General features: G+C 38.7%; 1 protein-coding gene and 1 long non-coding RNA gene across 2 annotated transcripts in view; one reads left to right on the top strand and one right to left on the bottom strand.

Moving 5' to 3' along the window:
* Positions 1 to 21,997, bottom strand: part of LOC6036356 (protein decapentaplegic) — a 57,607-nt gene that overhangs the window by 9,429 nt on the left and 26,181 nt on the right.
* On the top strand, positions 2,390 to 5,265 carry LOC119766998. Its single transcript, XR_005277258.1, has 2 exons — positions 2,390 to 2,537; positions 5,165 to 5,265. It is a non-coding gene; the product is annotated as an uncharacterized LOC119766998 (long non-coding RNA).

The following is a 21,997-nucleotide window of genomic DNA, read 5'->3' on the forward strand; positions in this document are numbered from 1 at the left end:
TCTATTGAGTCAGTGTCATTCCATTGATAAGTGTCTTTGTACTAATGAGAGTCAGTTCAGTGAGTGTCATTCTTTCTGGTGTAATGTCACTTCTTCAGTCTAAATTGAGGTAAAATTACTTCATAAAAGAGGTAATATTCAACCTTCCAGAATTACACCTCTTAAATTTACACAATGTTTTACTAGGTACATGATATTAGGATTTTTTTTCTATGCTCGCTGTTTCTAAAAATCTCATAATTCTTCACAGCGACATCAATGATCTGCCTCGATTAGAAAGGAACCATTTTGACCATGCTTACACTTTATCCAACCGCGGGCACGATTCACCGTCGCCCCAAAGTCTACCTTGATGCGCTTTTCAACCCACCACGGAGTTCAACTTTTCAGCGCCCGACTTGATCGACACCATTCGCTCGACTTCTACTGCCAAGGGTACCACCTCCTGAGCCACCTCAACAGCCTCACAAGAGCGTTCTCCGCTCCGCTTTTTTTGCCCTCATCAGCGGCGTCGCCACCGCGTCTCACTCGAAACTGTGCCTGAATTGGATCTCATTCGATTAACTCATTTCCGTCATTTCTGAAACGCTGCCGAGTCGAGGTTCCTAGAACAACGGTCCAACGACTCTTTTCACAGCGTGCGTGCTCTTATTAAGATTGTAATTTATGTACCAACTGGATCAAAACTCGATCGCGTCCATCATAACCATCGGGCGGGCCGGTCAAACAGTTCGGGAAGTTGATTACCATCGCGGCGAAACTTGCTGAACCTGATCGACACATTCTGAAACCCAGCTGCTCACCTCCGCGGGGAGTCCCCGCGCGGGCTTGATGGCTAATCAAATTCGGCTGAACTCGGTCGGAAGTACCGGTGGTGCCTCTAGAAATTATAAGGTAAGGTTTTTTTTGTGTTGTTTTGTTTTAAAACGCCACCTCCGGGGGTGAATTTATGCGTGGAAACAACGCATGTTCTTCGACACGGTTAACGACCCAAAGTGGTTGTAATGAGTAAGGACTGGTGGCGGAGAATTTGGAGCGATTATTTAGACATGTTTAAGCTTAGAAGTTTATGTTTAGTTTAAAGATTATAAATTATGATTTTTTAAAGCTTAAAAAAAATGATTTTCTTAACTATATTTTAGTTACGAGACCTTTGAACCTTTGAAAGTCATGCCTCTAAAATACATGCTCTCTACGGTCATCATGGTTTGATGAGTCAGATAAAGAAATGTCAGTTGAAATTTAATGAGCTCAATTTGTGTGGCTTAGATACTAAAGAGCAATATGATCTCGATGTCACCATTATTTTCTCAATTCAAATTGGGTCTAGTCTTTTTTTAGATCAAATCTAGAAATACAAAGGTGACCGTAACTTGATAGGTCAAAAAGGTGCAAATACCGTCCAAACTCTACAAATTAGATTTTTTTCATGTATAGAATTCCAATCTGTATATTTCACCATGGAAAATTTTAAGGGTCCTTAAAAATCACGAACATTCCAAATCCAACCTCATTCCACTGGCGTCAGTCAGGTCGGCTCCTCCTGGGTAATCCTTTTTGAGCAATTTAGGACCCCTCATTTTCAGACACTTGCCATATAGCAGCAATATAAACAGCTCCTCACAGTTTAACACATTTTACTGCACGCTGCTGCCACATTCCAAGTACCTGCTCTGCGCGATAGTCACCTTCGATGCACGAGTACTTGCATTTGTTTTGATATTTGTATATTTTACCGAGAATCAAGAAATCCGATGCAAATCGGCAGCTCTTGCAACTGGATCTACAGCAAAAATCAATCAACGCAGAGTTAATAATTATTATCAACCGGCGCTAAGCGCCGGCGAAGCGCGCTGACTTTATGTAAGTCAATCAAGTTTGTCCCTTCCCCACCTCCTTATCGAACTCCCCGCAACCCTGGCTAGAACCTTGGCGCCAATCTCCATACCGGTCCCGCTTCGATATCGTATTTAGTGACTTTATTTATAGTTTACTTTTTGCAAACCTGCTTAGAACAGTGCGCCACGCTGCGTGTATTCAATTTCCACCGTTGCAGTGTTGCCAGCGCCCGGATCCCGTCGGACGCCACTTTATGATCCACTTGTCGCCTCCGGGGATTTATGGTTGACACTTGGGTGCCGAAAGAAACGGAGCGATATCCCGAATTTTAAGGGTGGGATTATTTGACAACCTGTCTGGCGACACGGTTTTAGCGCAGTGTGTTCTGTGTGCTTTGTGTTAGCACTTTGGGCTTTGGGAATTGCCAACGACAAGCTGGCACCGCCAAGATCGTCGTCGTCGTCGTCGGTTGTTTGAACAAGTGAAGTTTAGGATATCAATGAGCGGAATTGTTTGGGGTTGGGCACATGGGCTTTGGGGAAGTTTTGAGCCGGTTGCGATCAGTTCGGATCGAAGTTTGGACGTGGAAGCAGCCGAAATGTTGGATCTTTTCCAGTTTATAACCTGGTTTATATTGGCCCTAATATGGTTTCCGCTTAAGATCTTGCTGAAGATTATCTGCTTTTGAGATGTAGACGGTAAGTAGATTGGAGATTCATCCCGTCAAACAATCTAGATTCCTAGACCAGGTCAGATGGATCGGGTTTTCAAGATCACTCCCTGATGTTAAGATCTCTGTATCTATAGCCGTAACAAGCAAGAGGTCGTTTGATATTGACACCAGATCATATTCGCATAGCATTATTTAGTATGTTATTATACTTGGCCGGAAAATTGACATTGTCCATGCTCATCGCCGAAACAAGCATGAGATCGTCGAACCCTGGATCATACTCGGTATGGTAGATCACTTTATTGATACGTTGGAATGTCCTGGGTCATCTGGAGACGGATATATTGGGACTTTCTGGAGTTAAGACTCAAGTTTTGTCGCCGTAATAATCACAAAGTCGTCGGATTTTGATTCCGTATTATGCTTGCATAGATGTCTTGGGTCATCAGGAGACTTTCAGGAGTTAGGACCTATCTCCTCAACAAGCATCTGATATGGATCATCTTATCATACTCGAATAGCTTCAGTTAGTATGGTATACTACTTTTTGGTGAATTTGGGTGTATTAGATAAATTAGATAATCTTGGGTCTTCCAGGAGTTATAGAATTAAAAGACCTGCAATGACCTTAAAATTAATAGCAATAAAAAGCTAGAGGTCATCGGATGGTTACCCCGGAGTCTATTCAAATAGTTTCAGTGAGTAAGATGAATCAATTTCTTGGGTTTTTGGGTTGTCTTGGGTCATCTGGGTACTCCAGAAAGTTAAGACCCATGCGTGTATTGCTGTAACAAACAAGGTGTTATTGAATTTTGATCTGATGGTAGTCTTCTTTTGTTGGTTTGTTGAAATGTTCTGGGTTTTCGAAGGTCCCCTCTGAATGACTCGTCTTTAAGATCATCATTCTCTGGACTCCTGGTATACTTAACGTCTTCAAGTGCTAATGGACAACTACATGGTCGATTTGACGCAGAAAAGTAACGGAAAAGTAAATCTGGCGCAGATACCCTGGAGGTTTTGTTACGGTTACTCTTCAAAGCAAAACTCTGAGCTAAGTTTGTTCCCCAGGATTCTTGAATGACGTCAATCAACATACTGAACAAATCTTCCCAAAACGTTCCCACGGACTTCAACCACTTTCGGTTGCCGGTGTGGTCCTGATTCCCGCCCAGGTCACGTCTGGGTCATCCCGAGCGCCAACCAAGTGCCACAATTCTCACGATCTTATCACAGCGGCGGTAAGATTCGCCAAGTTCCCTGGAAATGGACGTCAAGAGGCGCCCCCTTAAAAGTCAAATTTTGTGACGAAAGTGGTTGCGGATTTTCTGTTTTGTTTTGTGAGAAAACCTTAAAAAGATGGAAGCAACAAAGAAAACAAGGCCAAGAAGGACACACCCGAGATGGTAACATCTAGATAAATGGTCCTTAATGCGTTTTTTGTTTTTTTTTTCGGGTTCGAAAAATTACACGTTGCTAAAACGGGAATGACTCCAGGAATGACTCCGACAGTGATGATGGAGCGTCACTGCCTCCGACAGAGGATAATCTGTGGCGGGGAATTGTATCCTGGAGGAGAGTCAACATTTTGAGCGGGTCAGCGGGGTTAAACGAGAACTTGATCTCTCGATTTGTACAATCCTGGTTTGAAGAAGATTGACAGTAGTTGTGGTTTGGTTGACAGTAGTTGTAACATTCTGTGAGAGCGATAGATCAAAGAAGGATTGAGAGCAAAACGCTCTTAAACGCGATAAAAGAGAGTTTTTAGCAAGAATTTTAATACATTTTCAACCTTTCTTGTTCCGAGGATAAGACAAGTTCCCGAAAGGAAAGTTGGTATTCAAAATCTGTTACTTGCATCACAATCTACTAGAGAATATTTCACTTCAATGATTGAGAGGAAAATTCTCTTAAATCGAGAGAAAAATTTGCATTTGCAAAAGTTTTCAAGGAATCTATTGTTGGCACAACAAACGATAAAAGAGTGATTTACTCTTGAGAGACAAACGCTCTTAAACTGAGAGAAAAACGTTCTCAAATTGAAAGCAAAACAGTCCAACAGACCCACTTAACCCGGCTTGTCCCGAGGATCCCGGCTCATCCCTCCGGTCAAAGGAAGTGCCGAAACGGAACGATCACCAGCGGTGAGGGCGTTATCTCGCCGTGCCGATCAAGGATCCCAAGAGAGGCCAAAATTTACGGGGGAAAAAGCAAAAATTGCCTTCCCAAAACCTTCCTCAATCATTTCTCCGTTTACCTTTGCTTCCAATCGCCGCCCGGTTCGATAATTGCTTCCTGTTTTGCTGTTGTTGACGATGTCTCGACGACGTGCCCTCCGGTCCCAGATCTAGCTGGAGGGGCTATAAAGTTGACCGTCCGGCCGTTTCCGCCGAAAGTGGGTTCGATTGAAGTACTCTGCTAGTTTATAACACGCTCGTGATTGTCTTCGGTTGGTCACTACGGTTGCCGCTACGGCTACTACTGGCACTCTGAAGTTTTGGACTCGTTGATTTGACGTCCGCATCTAAACGCTGGTCGGATGCTGCACACTCAACTCCAGGCATGCCTTCTGTTTATCGGCCTTGCACCATCGGGAGATTCACTTGACACTGGTCTTCGCCACTAACACTTTGTTTCATTTCGTTTCACTTGCAGATTCCTCGGATACCTCGCGGCTCCACTGTACGGTGATGATCCCCTGAACGGCTCACTTGCCCAATTACTATTCCGAAATACACTGGATTAGCGCGCTGTAATCACCGCGGTTCTCACTGAACACCGAAATCCGCCAACATCCCTTTCGTAAGGGTCGTAAAGAGCTCCACTAATTAACACCTTCGCACTCTCGTTTCTTCAGCTCGCGATCGCTCTCTCTCTCTCTCTCCGCGATCCCTAAGCTTCCTTGTGTCACTTTTTTCCAATTTTGGTACGCACTCACACTGTGTGTGACTGTGACACGCTCGAGCCGCACTTGATCGCTTGATCGCTCGTCGCAGAATCAGACAAACAACTGAAAAGTGTCTACCTTCGCGTTCCAAACTTAACTGCCCACTGCGGGACCAGACCACAGGCCAGTAGGACTCTCGGGAGAGGTCGGCTCTCACCCTCCCTCTCTCGCGCTCGCTCTCTCGTGGTGATCTTCGTGAGTGACCCTAGATGATCCTCGCGCGAGGGGTTGCTTCGGGCACTCAGGATGACTGAAGTTTGTGTTGTGTAAACAAACTGTGCATTTTTCGCACTGTTTTGTCAGATCAATCCTTTTTGCAATCCAAGAGGGGTGTCAAAGGTTCGCGACAAACCAACAACAAACCGCTCGTATTGCCATAAAACATTTCTGCTTTGGGTGTACCCACGGTCGCTCACTTATGTTGAGTTCCCATCCCCTTGCACGGGGGTCTTCGGGTACCTGCTCCGATCCTCTCTCGTGTTCGTGCCCGTGTTTGCACAGTGATCCTGCCAGTCATCTCGCTCTCTCGCCTTCCCATTCTCTCGCCCTCTCGCTCTCTCGTGCCGCGTTTCTTTGCTTTCTTCTTGCGATCGTGATCGTCGAGGTTGCATTGATCGCTCTAGGTTTTCGGCGCGGATTAAGAACCGTTCAAGAACCCCTCCGGGATCGGGGAATGCAAGCAGCAGCCGCGCGAGAAAGAGGCCGTTGTGGGCCCCTCCCGCTGATTTTTCTTTTTCTTGTGCTTCTTTTGTGTTGTTGCTGTTGTTGTTGTTTTGGTTGCGCCATTCATTGTCCCGGGGAGTTCTGGAGAGGTGAGTGACTGCTTGTGAGGGGTGCGCGCGCCGCCAGAACCAATCAGAACCTTCCGGGATTCCTGCGACGTAGAAAGCGAACGACACACGGTGCGAACTCACTGCAGCGGGGATCGCCGGGAAGAGAGATTCTTCGGATCTTTGAGTTGTTGTTTCTTCTTGCTCTTCTTGACTGGTGGCTTAGCGAAGGGTAAGTGCAGCATTACTGTTACCTGAGAGTGTGCAGCGTGTGTGAGTGTTTGTGTTTGATTTGCGAGAATCGAGGTCGAGGGTGGTGGCGGGAAAGAGATGGAATGATTGTGGCGGCGGCGAGGTTGTTTACGGTAACAAACGATCGAGCTTCTTTGGACACGGTGGCATTTCAGGGAAGTTTTATGTGAGTGTTTGCATTTCCGGTGCGCACACACGGGTGTGCGAAAAGTCAGAAGTAAGTATGTTTAAAGTAGGTTAACTTTGATTATGGTTATTGTAGCTTATGTGTTTAGAGTCCAGACTCGATTATCCGAAGTATATCCGGAATTTTGATTGCCCGAAGTTCGATTATTCGAGAGGTGTGTATGTGACGTGACTTCGGATAATCTAATCACCAACACATTTTTTTTTGTTTTTTTGCTTTTGACATCAAGTTTGAGTTCTGCGAATTTCTTATATTTTTTTCAAAATGCTTCATTATTTTCGTAGCCGTCATCTTATATTAACCTAGTCTGAATAACTTTTCACTTAAGAGTTGCAAATAAAAATAAAAAAGTAAAATAACAATAATACAACGAAAAATAAATTTTCCGACTTATTAAGTCGTTCTATGCATAATTGTCTCATTTTTTAAAAGTGCAACTGAGAAAATCGCAATTGAAATTTTTCGCCCGGTTTCTGTATTTCCACGCATAATTGTCCCATGGTTCTCTGTTCATCCTATACGTCCCTAATCATCCCAGTAAGCAGTTTATCACTCTAAGTTGTTGTCTTCTTGCTATACAGCAGGTTTACAAGACGTAATGCTTCACCAAACTAATGATTTCGTTAAACGTGATAAAGCGTGAACAAGCGTTTATGAACCTAACAAGTGTTCAATATGGTACGAAATTGATGCGTAGAAATGAACGATGGATAATTATGAAAATGCAACGATGAGACAAACAGACTTGATGTTGTTTTGAATGAGTTTCCAAACAAAGTACTTGTTTTTATGTGTTTGTCTAAAATTTTCCATCAGAATAAAGTTAAAAAAGATTTAAAAATAAATCACCCTAAAATGACATGGGACAATCATACGTAGAGTGGCAGTATTACTCATTGAAATTTGCTTTAGTAACCTTTCATTTTTGATTATTTTTTTCTGTAAGAAAATTCACAGTAGAAATGTTGAAATCCTGTAGGGCTTTCGATTTTTATCGCAAACAAACTTAGAAAAAGTACTATAAAACGCTTTATACATTGTTTTATTTAGGTTATCATCAAATATTGTAAATATAAATATGGCCACGATTATTTTTTTTAAGATAACGACTTATTTTAATCTAAGGTAAAAAAAACTCCAATTTAAAATGCTTGCAATTGCCCCAAAATATTCTGCAAATTTTTGCACTGATTTTTAAGGAGATTTTCAAGGGTAGAAAGAATAAACAAATTTATGACAGTAGATTTGCAATGGCCTACTGCTTAATAATATTTTATTAAAACGTCAACAAAAAAAATGCATTTATTAATGTATTACAAAATATAGCTAAAGTCCTTTCAAAAAATTGAGAACAACATCGTTTCAGATAAAAACACTACCACAAGAAAAAAACTTACCATTTTAAATGTAATGGTAATCTGATTTACTGATTTACTTTATGAAATATTACTTCGAAAAACAGCATTAATTTAAACGACGGTTTTCCACGTTAATTTTGAATTGAAGAATTTGCTTAATATGTCGACGTCGTCGTGCTATCTTGTCGCACCCACCATTTCAACGTTCCGAGAAAAACGCGTTTTAATGTTTGACCTTGAATAAACAAAAACGAAAGCATGCAATGTAAACAATAACAAACACGTTCTGTTTGGCTGACCATTATGTGCATTGTCCCGAAGTTTGGTTAAATTTGGTTGCTGGAGTCCCGAGTTATTATTTCAAATGTTTACGGTAGTCTATCTTGTACGTGCGTCAAACGCGTTCTGACTTGAAATCCCTTTGGCCAGTTGTCGCACTTATATCAATTTTCAGAGAGTGACAAGATAACACGACCAGATTGAAACTATTTTCATATGTAAAGTGACAAAAATGCACGGAGTTTTTTCGGATTTCGTTGAATATCTCAGGATTGAATTCCAATTTTGGAGATCTGTGAAGGTCAAAAGGTGAGGCATTACGAGATGCACAAAATGGCGTTTTAATTTGGCCGAAAATGCACGTATGACAAGTTAGCACGACAGCGACGATGTTAAAAACAGTTTAAGCTTTTGTTGGAATATCTTTTCTTTAAGTGTAAATATTTTCTTCAGTGTAAATGTTTTCCTCAAAATGTCTAAGTCTTTCTTAAAAATAAAATAATTTATCCTTTTTAAAAAAGATGCAAACATTCTGAACCAGAAAACGAGGAAGTATTTTTTTTATTTAAACAGTTCTGCAATTCTCTACGAAATCGGTCTTTTTTCTTCAATTTTAATTTTTGTATTTTTTAATCCGACTGAAACTTTTTTGGTGCCTTCGGTATGCCCAAAGAAGCCATTTTGCATCATTAGTTTGTCCATATAATTTTCCATACAAATTTGGCAGCTGTCCATACAAAAATGATATGTGAAAATTCAAAAATCTGTATCTTTTGAAGGAATTTTTTGATCGATTTGGTGTCTTCGGCAAAGTTGTAGGTATGGGTATGGACTACACTGAAAAAAAATTATTCACGGTAAAAAAAATTTGGTGATTTTTTATTTCACTTTTTGTTACTAAAACTTGATTTGTAAAAAAACACTATTTTTATTATTTTTTATTTTTTGATATGTTTTAGAGGACATTAAATGCCAACTTTTCAGAAATTTCAGGTTGTGCAAAAATCATTGACCGAGTTATGAATTTTTTAATCAATACTGATTTTTCAAAAATCGAAATTTTGGTCGTAAAATTTTCAACTTCATTTTTCGATGTAAAATCAAATTTGCAATCAAAAGTACTTTAGTGAAATTTTGATAAAGTGCACCGTTTTCAAGTTATAGCCATATTTAAGTGACTTTTTGAAAATAGTCGCAGTTTTTATTTTTAAATTAGTGCACATGTTTGCCCAGTTTTGAAAAAATATTTTGAAAAGCTGAGAAAATTCTCTATATTTTGCTTATTCGGACTTTGTTGATACGACCTTTAGTTGCTGAGATATTGCAATGCAAAGGTTTAAAAACAGGAAAATTGATGTTTTCTAAGTTTCACCCAAACAACCCACCATTTTCTATCGTCAATATCTCAGCAACTAATGGTCCGATTTTCAATGTTAATATATGAAACAATTGTGAAATTTTCCGATATTTTCGAAAAAAATATTTTCAAAATTTTCAAATCAAGACTAACATTTTAAAAGGGCGTAATATTGAATGTTTGGCCTTTTTGAAATGTTAGTCTTGATTTGAAAATTTTGAAAATATTTTTCGAAAAGATCGGAAAATTTTACATATATTAACATTGAAAATCGGACCATTAGTTGCTAAGATATTGACGATAGAAAATGGTGGGTTGTTTGGGTGAGACTTAGAAATCATCAATTTTCCTGTTTTTAAACCTTTGCATTGCAATATCTCAGCAACTAAGGTCGTATCAACAAAGTCCAATAAGCAAAATATAGAGAATTTTCTCAGCTTTTCAAAATTTTTTTCAAAACTGGGCAAACATGTGCACTAATTTAAAAATGAAAAACTGCGACTATTTTCAAAAAATCATAAATATCTTGACTTGGTGCACTAAATTTCAGTAATACTTTTGATTGCAAATTTGATCGAAAAATGAAGTTGAAAATTTTACGACCAAAATTTCGATTTTTGAAAAATCAGTATTGAAAATTCATGGTTTTGCACAATCTTCTGAAAGTTGGCATTTTATGTCCTCTAAAACATATCATAAAAAAATTAAAAATAGTGTTTTGTGTACAAGTTAAATAAAAAATCACCAAATTTTACCGTGTATTATTTTTCTAGTGTAGTCCGTATCCATACCTACAACTTTGCCGAATCGATCAATTCCTTCAAAAGATACAGAATTTTCATACATCATTTTTGTATGGACAGCTGCCAAATTTGTATGGAAAATTATGGACAAACTAATGATGCAAAATGGCTGGGCATACCGAAGGCAGTCAGTCGATTAAAAATACAAAAAATCGAATGACCGAAATCCTAGAGAACTGCTCTAACATAATATAGGCCTATTTGATATTTATACTTTCTTGTTCATGATTTTGGGAGGTGTTTGTTTTGTTTTTATTACCTTATTAACTATTGACCTGAATTATGTGATACTTTTTTTGAAAAGTGAGAATTTAAATTTGATGTAACGTAATTGTTTTACCTAATATCATTTTGTTTAATATGTTTAGGATTTTTGTTGTGGTCTGGGAACGTCAGAATGTGGTCAAATATCTAGAGAGAGATAAAAAAAACATGAAACAGAAAGATGGGCAACTCACCTAAACTGATTGGTGAAATCTGGGTTTTTCTCCAGTTTCAGTTTATCAATGCAAGCTTCTATTCGAAAGCAACCCAAGGTAGCCGATTAGCTCTACAATATAAATCTGTAATCGGCAATTATCGTCAAAATCTACGCAGGTCAAAAGTTTCTAAGCCGGGAATTTCCACCCTCCGACAATCCTTGGCCGGTTTTCATTCTGAGAATTGCGGGAATTTCCGCGTTTTAAAGCTCGTTCATCAAACCCAAAGTGTCAGTTGGAAATCCCGCGTGGCTTGTGAATCAACCCGCTGTGGGTCCCTACCTGGTCCTCAGGCCCTCAGGCAGGCAGGTTGTCTAAGCAGCACCTCCGAAAGAGAAACAATGTGTTTATAGCCGCCCTCTAAATGGAGACCCTCTCGTAGGGCAGGCCACACAGCGCACATGGTGTCGAAGTTGTTTAACTTTCGTGTACTTACGCGTACGACGGTTCCATTCTGAAAGGCCTGGGTTTTTTTCTTTTGGCTTGCTGTAGGAGGACATCAACAACAATAATTCTAGCCGGTGGAAGGGGGGCGTGTCACTGTTCTCGGGGGTCCCAACGGAACGGAACGCGCGGGTTACTCAAAGGTGTTATTAATTTTGTCGGCCACAGGCAGCTGCTGTCAGGGCCAGAGAACCCAGGACTCGGAACCGACACCTTTTTTGGATGTCACAGAAAGATGTTTTTATACTCTTTTTGATCATCTGTCTCAAAATATATGAGGGATGATGACACTCAGTGAGGACTTTTTACTTGGAATGTCTTTTTTCGTAAAATTTAAATCAAGAAATGTTTATTGAACAAAGTTTAAATTTCAAAAATGCATTATATTTTTCATGAAATAAGACTTAAACTACAGACTTAACGATTCAAAAAAAAAAGTTTATGGCAAACAAAGCATAATTAAACATAATTTGTAGATAACACAAAAACGTAGATTTTCAAAAGAACTACTCAAAGTGTAAATCAATCTTTACCGCGCCGTTATCAGCACTTATCCCGGAATGGACGACGACGACAGCAAGCCAATTTGATCCTCATTTTCGAAAGTCACAATCCCGGACACAAAGGATCCCGAAGAGCGTATTGGAAGTTAGTGGGTATTTTGCTCCTTCACGGCAGAGAGAACAGAATAACCTACTCAAAAAGGAAGGAATAAGAAAAGAAAAGACAGAACAAGAGCGAGAGAGAGCCCACACAATGTGACCCCTGGTGGATCTCAAGTGCCTCGGAGAATCGCAGAGGAGAAACTCGCCGGGCCTAACGAGCAACGGGGAAGAGGACGACGAAGAATCGACGATGGTGAAGTGCCCAAAAGGATGTAATCCGCATTTTGGGTAAGACGTACTTGACGACCGAAAGAATCGAGAATAGATAGGAAAAGTGACCTTTTTTCCCTTTGTTTCTAGAATTGGCTGCCGGTTTTTGCCGCTGAATTGTGATGGACACTTTTGCCAGAAGGTATACATACCAATACTTGGGAATTGGTTTTTGGGACGAGCGATCGATCGGTCATAGATAAGCAGACTGGACAGACGATATAATACGAGTTTGAAATTACGTTTGTAATTTTATGCTGCATAGAGGAAAAAATTGCTTTTTACTATAGAAGACGAAAAATTTTCTCAAGGGGTTTCTCATGTTTAATAAACCTCAACGGGGTTAGGAAATAGGGAAGGAAACTTATTCTAAGCAATCAACTCCATTGATTCTTCCTTTCTCAGAAATAAGCCCTGGAGGCGCATGGTTGCTTAGAAAATACGCAATTTTTCAAAGGTAATTTTCAGTTTGCTGTCCTGATTCCAGCATCAAGGATTACTGGCCAGTCTGAATAGAATTACCAGAATTACTGGCAATATGTCATGGATTACTTTGATTTCCCAAAATTACTTTGGTTTACCAGAAACCACACGGAATTTCTCAAAATTATTAAAAAATGTTTGGAATTACTGCCTAGCTTCCAACATATTAAAAAAAAGTCTTTAAATCGACTGAAAGCTGTCAATCGCATCCATCCCTGGAATTCCTGGGATAAAATTCATATTTTGTACTTGGGATTCCCGGAATGAAAAAAAAAAAAAATTTGGTCAGGTAATTCTGATTTGGTTGTGGAAATAGATGAACAGTTTAAAAATCAGTAATCGATAAGAAATGTATAGCATAACAAGTTTAAACCAACATATATCAGCATTCATTCATTTTTCCCCGTTTCCCGGGAAATTTGGGAATCATCGAACAATGGGGTAAATATCAACATCAGTTTGACAACTGGTTTTGACCTTTGAGTGCTTTTTCATCCGAATACATTTGAAAAAGTAAGCATTCGAATTAGCGGACGTTCCGAATCTGTTCTGTGTTCCCCTTAAAGAATTGCCAGTAGTTGCTTGAACCAATAAGAAATACACGAATTACTGAGTAATTATGGAATTACAAGAATTACTTTGGAATTACACGAATTACTACGGAATTACTATTCAGGTGGTTCAGGAATGACAAGAATTGCTGCAGAATTTGGGAGTTATTTTGGAATTACTGAAATCCGAATAATTCCATATTGCTACAACTTTTGTTCCTTACTTGAAAATTAATATTAAATAAAAAAACTCAAACGAAGCTATTTTTTATTATTTTCTGAAGCATGTTTTCACAAAAAAAGATTTATGGAATAACCAGGATTACTCTTTGAATTACTGAGTATTCCGGAATTACAGAATTACTTGGTGCGAACTGATGTTTTTCGTTAAAGTCATCATAGTAGCAATGAAATTTCCCCTCTCTGGCAGTGGTTCCAATAAAAATAAAAATCATCAAGTTTTCCTCTCCGGTGGGCCCTTAAACTCCAAGTTATTCCAGATTAGTGACTAGTCTGACACGAGGCTGGAAACCCCTTGTCCGTTTGAAGCAGGGGGTAGCGAAGAAGCCGCCATCTTGGTAGTTTAGATTACAAACACTGTGAATCAGTATTATTCATATTACGGGAACACGAAAGGTGTTATCTTGGTTAAACTCAAAAGTCTCATGCAAATGTGTAAAACCAAACTGAAAAAGTTGTATTGCCGATTCATAGTGTACGGGCGCACTGTTTGATCGACCAAAAGAAAAAAAGCAAAAAAAGGTAAATAGAAAAATCACTTTTTTCGATATGGGCTCTCATTTGACAACCGTAATAATGTCGACTGTTGTCAGTTTGCTTTGGTTGGAATAGGGTTGCCATCCCCCCGGTTTGAAGAATCAATAAACCCAAGCCAGCGACAAGTTAAGACGTGTTTTGCTTGTGTTGTCATCTCGCGTGCTTGGAAGTTTTTGACGGATGGAGGTGGAGGAATCCTTCGAGGAGGAAGATTTTAGTCCCGTCCGCGGGAATCGGAAGCGGAAGAAGTCTAGTAAGATCACTGGAATCGTCATCGAAGGAGAAAAATTTTAGAAGACCCTGCTCAACAGCAATAAATTCAGCGCGCTACGGAAAAAAATCGATTCTCAAAATCGTGAATTAAATTCACGAATGCGAGAACCACGAAGGAATATATTCACGTTTATAGTGCAAATGCACCATACTCATGAATAAATTCCTTCGTGTTTCTTACTCGTGAACTTAATTCACGTTTACGAGAATTGATTTTTTCTGTGTAGCGGGCGACAAAACACTAACAATGCCAGTGCAGTGTCAAAATTGATTGCGGTGGATACTTTCCTAGGGAAATAAACCCATTTTAAGCCTAATAAGCGGTCGTGTTTGAGTGATGCTGGCTAATCTGGAGTGTTCCTTGAAATTTACTAAAACCAACACCAACGAGTAGAGCAACTTTTTGTGAACATTTCTGGTTATTTTCACTTTTACTAAAAGTTATTCTATTCCTTTTACAAGCATTTGAAAAAAATATTTCCAAAATGAATTCTAATCAAACGAGTGCATTGGGCCACGCCCATTTTCCTATTTTCAGTTTAGTTCTTTTTTCTTCTAGCGCTCTGCTTAGTGCTGCCAAAATTAATGAAATTTCAAGCGAACTCTCACGAAAAGTAGCATTTATAGAGAAAATTTTCTGGCATCTCTGGCTCACACCAACAGGCGCTGCTGGTGGTGTTGGTGGCCACCCTTTGTTCTTTATTTGCCTTCGCTTCTCGCTTGATTTTCTTCAGCCTTCGATTGAAATGGGTCGTCAAAATTGAAACGTCAAAAGACTTAGTGCGTTCTTTTTTTTGGATGGCGCTTGCTAATTATTTACATGTTTCGGGATTATTTTTCAAGTGAGTGATCAATTAATGCGCAAAAGAAAATGTTGCCGAGAGTTGGAGGCAGTTTTGTATCGAAATCGCCGTGAAAAAGCAAGCGAAAGTGAAAAGGTGGTTTTGGCGATATTTATTGGGCGTTTGAGGGTTTTTCGCGTGTGTCACTGTGTGTGCCAACAAAATGAAGAGAAATGGTCTCGCAAAATAGAAAGTATGATCAAAAGTGCATTATATTTGATCTCTTTGGCCAGTAAGTGGCAAACATTTGCGTGCTTACTCGAGGCGGTGCTGTTGCTGGTAAGTTTATAGCCTAAATAGTATTTTTGGAGCTTTAATCGAGCATCAAACTCTTCATTTGACCAAGATAGGTGTTTGATTGGAAAGGGTATGTTTCCCCTACCACAGTTTTTTGTGTAATCAATGCGGTAAACGCTTTGTTGGATTTTTGACAGTTCGAATTATTTCAAGTTAATCTACCGCGGTTAACCAAAATCAAATTAACAATACAACTCCAATATAAGTTATAGGTACGGTAGCAACAAGATTGCAGAGGTACTAGCAGTACCCCGAAAGCTTCATTACACTGTTACTGTTGTTGTTACTGAAAGCACGTGTGTGTGTGCTACAGGGGGGGAAAATATGTATAAAGCAAGAGCAACATCAACAAAATCACAACAACAACCTTCTCTGAACCATTATGAGAGCGAACTCGCGAAGGTCGCTAAGTACGACTCTAGACATACCGACTCCAAACTATTTCGCTTCGCTGTCGAAGCTCGCCGTAGACCTGAATGAGTTTTGAGCGTACAATGAACACGCGGCGAGGTTTAAGGGCCACTTTCGACGGAATGATTTGTAACATTTCGTGGTGATTGACAGCTGATGGCACTTGACGCAGTTTGGTTTGCAATGGGAGGAATTTCCCACCGTAAACTTGGTACTGAGGTGCCTTCAACGAAAATGTTGTTTTTTCAAAATGCTTGAAAAATATCGAATTCTGTAATTAAATGAAGTGATAAAAATGGTGACCTTTTCTTACAACAAACTTTACATACATATAATGTTGAAAGCATGTGACGCTGAAGCATTCTAAAGTTCTTCGACACCTGCAACGACGTTGAGTCCTACAAGAGGCCAAACTCCAGCCATGTTGAGCACACCACCGCGGCCGGAGTATGCTAAAAGCTTCGTCAAGGAAAACCAGAAATAAATAAATCAGTAACAACGTTAAGTGAAACAACAACAGCCCAGAGCTGGAGCACCTCGGAGGAGCCTAGTGACAGCAACAGCAGCAGAGCTAGCCAGCGCAAGTCGGAGCCGGAGAGTGCAAACGCACGACATGCAGACTCCGGCAAGCAAACCCGGTTTTCGTCCACCAGATGTCGTGTGTCGGTATTTTCGATGGCACTCAACTCTGGGGAGGCAAAAAAAAACGGAGCTGAATTCGAATGGCTCGGAACAGGTTCACACTGTGTACAAGTGGATCAGCCAGACCTGCAGGTCGATCTGGTTTAGCAGCACGATCTGGGCTGGTGAGAGATTTGCTTGATATGTGGCGTGGCGTTAAAAATTTGTGGTGCACTAAACGTCACATTTGAAAATTAAAGCCACCAGATTGTGGAGTGTGGCGCTAGTGTGTTCGCAACCGATACGATCTTTATGTCCTGGCGAAAAGCACATTCGACCGGTTTGATGCCCTGATACGAGTTGATACTCGTACGCCGGAGATTGCTCCCACGTTAATTGTCAATTAACTGAAGATGGACTACGAAGGAATTCCGCGTCGTGAAGGTTTCGCGCTAAAAATAGCCACCGAAAAACTTTCCTTTCACGAAATGACCTCTCTCCGTCCATGTCCGTGAGCTAAAACAGCGACCGCGTAGACCTCAAGTCTCCACCGGCGACCGCGCGACAACGGTGCCAGACCTGCTGGAAGCTCGAATAATACCCAACCGACCAATTGTCTGGTAGAGGGTCTATAAATAGCCCACGGTATATACGCGCTACCCCCTTTGGAAAGGAGACAGAGACGTAGTGTCGAACGTTGTTGTTGTCGGGGCTGCTGATGCTGATGTAAGCGAGATAAAACAACATCAACGGCGAAATAAGCGACCCCGCTAAACACTTGAGTTGACTGCCATCGACGGCGTGTTGTTGTTCATATAATCAACCTCCTTCAGGTTGATCAATCCAACGGCAGCGAGTTCAACCCGTTGAACCACTTCAGCAAGGGGTACAAGGATCACGGCGCTGAACTGCACGGAAAAATCTTTTATTTACACCCAAACAAAAATATTCTGACAACCAATGAAGTTCTCAACTCACAACACCAATCTTCAACGAGCTAGCTGACGTCCCTGACAACTTTTCAAAAAGTTTGACATCTTTTTCTCAGTGTATCGCGCAGAGTCTAAACCGAGCAAAGAGCTGTTGAATTTCAAACTTTTTCCTCCTCCTCCTTCTTCTCTCCCACAGCAACTTCAAGATGCCCTTCGCCGGATCCTGAACCTGCTAGAAGACACGACAACGAATTATTGAGGAAATCATATTTTCATTAGCAGCATCATTTACCGTTCGGCGCGGCGTTAATGGGTCATAAAACTCGTAAAAACCCTTCTCACGCGTAGTTGTCTCTATAAATTCTCAGGGTTTGTTTATGAGCGTGTGTGTGTTTGTGTGCGTTTGATTTCTAATATAATATTCAAGCCGTTCTTCCTGGTAAACTCAGTCAACTTTAGATTGATGGTTGTTGGATATTTATGAGAGCGTTCTTTAAACAAGCTATGCCGGTAAGAGTTGTTTTCCTCTTGAGCGCTGGCTGTTGCCTAGCCAGATGTTTCAGTGTTGGATCAAAACTATAATACTTTGATGCCTCTGCGCTCTCTTATGCTAACTAGACAGGAAAACCAGCAAGCTTAGTACAAGAGATGATCACTGTTTCCTTTTGTATTCAAACAAAAAATCCTTTTTGACTACCAAAGCGACAATGCGATGGTTGAATTTTCATCAAAAGAATTCCGATTGGGCCAGTAAAATTATTTTATTATGGATCGTCACAAACTTGTAAAAGATCTAAAGGAAATTTGTTTAACTAAAACTAAATGAAAACTTGTCAGACCTGGAATTTTTAGGTTTGAAATCTAACAAATATTTACTCTCCCTTTTACTGACATTTTGGTTTACGTTTCGTTTAAAATGTGCTAAATTTTGATGATTTCCAAATCATTATAATTAGGTTTGGTGAAATTTCTTGATTTCGCGGACAGCGTGAAATCCGTGGATTTGGCTTTTTCCGCGAAATCCCGTGAAATTTTATGTTTGTGTGAAACTGTAGCGATTTTTCTCAATATGAGCTCAAGCTCAAATAGGAATTAACATAATCTTATGAACTTCTTTCGAATTAAACGAATGAATACCCTTGTTTAATTACGAACATAGTGTTAGTGATTTTTGACGATGACGACATAAAATTCGTAATATTTATCTATTTTCTCAAATATTTTTTTTTCAAATTAGCAACAAAATAAATATTCATCCATACAAACTATTCCAGTAAACTTTATTTGTTTTCAATTGAAAAGTTTGATATGAACCATTTTAAGAATTGTTCAGATTGTTTGGTTTTTCAAAAACTAAGTTTAGTAATATTTTCATTCGCTGTTATGAAAATTGTACTGCTATTTTATTTGAAAGTTATAGTTTCAAAATAAATTAACAGAATCAAGCTTTGTATTATTCAAATAAATGAAAGCACTGAAATCAATTTTTTAAAACATTCCAGATTTTTTTCTTAGTCCTGTTTAATTTCAACGATATTTGATTATTTGGGTGAACGATAAAATACTACTTTTTGTTTTGTTTTTATTTTGAGTTAAAATGTCAATTGTAGTATTTTTGCCTTTTGATTTAAAATTTTAAATTTTGTAAAGGGAGATAAAAACCTCTAAAAATGTTAATGTGCCAAATGTCGCAAAAAAAAATCAAAGTATTTCACTTATTTTTTGCTGAACAAAATTGTTAAATTTGTCTTTGATGTGAAATTCAATAAAATAAAGCAAATCAGCGAAAACTTTTCAATTTTATTAATCAAATATTTGAAAAAGTAGTTCAATAAATGAAAATACGCATGCCCTACATTTTATTTCAAAATATATATAGAGCCCATCCATAAACTAGGTAGAATCTTTTTTGAAAATTAGGAGAATTTTTTTGTGTGACATTCAAATTTATTTATGTTTTTTTTAGTTTATTGAAGAATAACATTGCGCAATCAACACTTACTTGGACTTCGCAATAAATTATTGCTATTGATCGCACTATTGCGACTTGTCAAACTGGCCTGGAAAATTTAAAATTTCCTCAAAAATGATCAAAGAGAGCCGAGGTTTATCGCTTGTTTTTCAGCTGTCACTCGCAATTTTGAAGTGCAAAATTCAGTTTGGTGGAAACTGCGACGGGAAATGTAAATAAACAACGAGTGGTTGCCTAGATTTTTTGATTTCTGCTGTCAAAAGTGCGAGAGAAAAGTGCGGGCAAAATCCAAGTTACAGTGCAAGGATCAATATATAATGAATCATAAAAAGTAGTTTCTGAGCAGTTCTCCCAGATTTCGGTCATTCGATTTTTTTTTGTATTTTTTAATCCAACTGAAACTTTTTTGGTGCCTTCGGTATGCCCAAAGAAGCCATTTTGCATCATTTGTTTGTCCATATAATTTTCCATACAAATTTGGCAGCTGTCCATACAAAAATGATATATGAAAATTAAAAAATCTGTATCTTTTGAAGGAATTTTTTGATCGATTTGGTGTCTTCGGCAAAGTTGTAGGTATGGATACGGACTACAGTGGAAAAAAATAATACACAGTAAAAAAAATTTGGTGATTTTTTTATTTAATTTTTTATCACTAAAACTTGATTTGCAAAACAAAACTATTTTCAATTTTTTTTATTTTTGGATATGTTTTAGAAGACATAAAATGCCAACTTTTCAGAAATTTCCAGGTTGTGCAAAAAATCATTTAGCGAGTTATGTTTTTTTTAATCAATACTGATTTTTTTCAAAAACCGAAATTTTGGTTGCAAAAATTTTTCAACTTCATTTTTTGATGTAATTGTAATCAAAAAGTACTTTACTGAAATTTTGATAAAGTGCACCGTTTTCAAGTTAAGAGGCAGTATTTGTAAATTCTGCTCGGTTTGTTCTAGAGGTCGTATCGAGGTGCTCCGATTTGGATGAAACTTTCAAGGTTTGTTTGTCTATACATGAGATGAACTCATGCCAAATATGAGCCCTCTACGATAAAGGGAAGTGGGGTAAAACGAGCTTTGAAGTTTGAGGTCCAAAAAACATGAAAAATCATAAAATTGCTCGCATTTCCGTAAAATTTCACCAATTCCAACTCTCTTAGATGCATTCGAATTGTCTTTTGAAGCCCTTCAAAATGTGCTATAGACATCCAGGATTGGTTTGACTTTTTCTCTTAGCTTTTACGAATTACTGTGAAAAATTGATTTTTTCAAAACCTTTATATCTTTTTGCAACAGCCTCCAACACCCATACTCCCATAGGTCAAAAGTTTGGAAATTTCATGGACTATAAGCCTACGGTATTAACTTTTTGGCCAATCGCAGTTTTTCTCATAGTTTTACGATTTTTCTATAACAAACATTTCACAACGTTGGTTTTTGCCCTGTAGGCTTCCATAACGGCACTTTTTGGTCTCAATGTTGACATATTCGGAATCCTCAGGAAATTTTGGATTTGATTAAGAAAATAATTAAATAAAACATTTATGAAAAAAAGTTAGATTTTTCATACCCTGTGTTCAATACGTCAAATGCTGTATCAAGTAGGCGAATACCTGTTTTATCCATAATCCGACAAAATGCTAAATAATATTTTAATTAATTCTAAATGGCATTTTTTCCAATCAAACTCAAAATTCCAACACCTCAATCTAATGTAAAATTTTCTGAGGACTCCGAATATGTCAACATTGAGACCAAAATGTGCCGCTACACGGATAGAAATCCTGTCCGGGAAATCGACAACATTGTTGTCGATTTGCTCTAAAATTCGTTTCGTAATGTTGTCGACCAGTCGTCCGGTAACATTTGCATTGAAATCGACAACAATGTTCTCGATTCTGAAGCGTGACGATTGGGTACGCCTGGCTCAAAACAAAAAGCACGCAGCCATCCCAAACGAAGGGTGGCGGTTTAATCGGTTTTTGAATTGACCGTTGGTTTTGGTTTTTGAATTGACCGTTGGATATTTCTTTTGGTTCAGTAAAACAGTTGAATCGTTTTTTTATTTATTGAGGCAAAAAATACATCATTAATTAACAAACTAATCTTTGTGTGTGTGTGTGTGTGTGTGTGTGTGTGTGTGTGTGTGTGTGTGTGTGTGTGTGTGTGTTTGTTTGGAATATGGGAATACAAGAAATTAGTGTTTTTACAATCAGGAAACATGGGGATCTGGGGATTGAAGAATGTGGAGTTTTTGGGAATATGGGATTTTCTGAATCTGGGAATCCCGAATCAAAATTAGGGAATTTGTGATTTTAGGAACTTGGTATTATGTTATTTTAGAGATTTGGGAATATCGAAATAAGAAAATTTAGGAATTCAAGAACCTGATAATGTGAGATTTTGAGATTTAGGAATTAAGGAATTAAGGAATTAAGGAGTTTGGGAATTTGGGAATTTGGGAATTTGGGAATTTGGGAATTTAGGAATTTATGAATTTAGGAATTTAGGAGTTTAGGAATTTAGGAATTAGGGAATTTAAGAATTTGGGAATTTGGGATTTTGGGAATTGAAGAATT

This window comes from Culex quinquefasciatus, chromosome 2 (genome assembly GCF_015732765.1).
Source record: "Culex quinquefasciatus strain JHB chromosome 2, VPISU_Cqui_1.0_pri_paternal, whole genome shotgun sequence".
Taxonomy (NCBI): domain Eukaryota; kingdom Metazoa; phylum Arthropoda; class Insecta; order Diptera; family Culicidae; genus Culex; species Culex quinquefasciatus.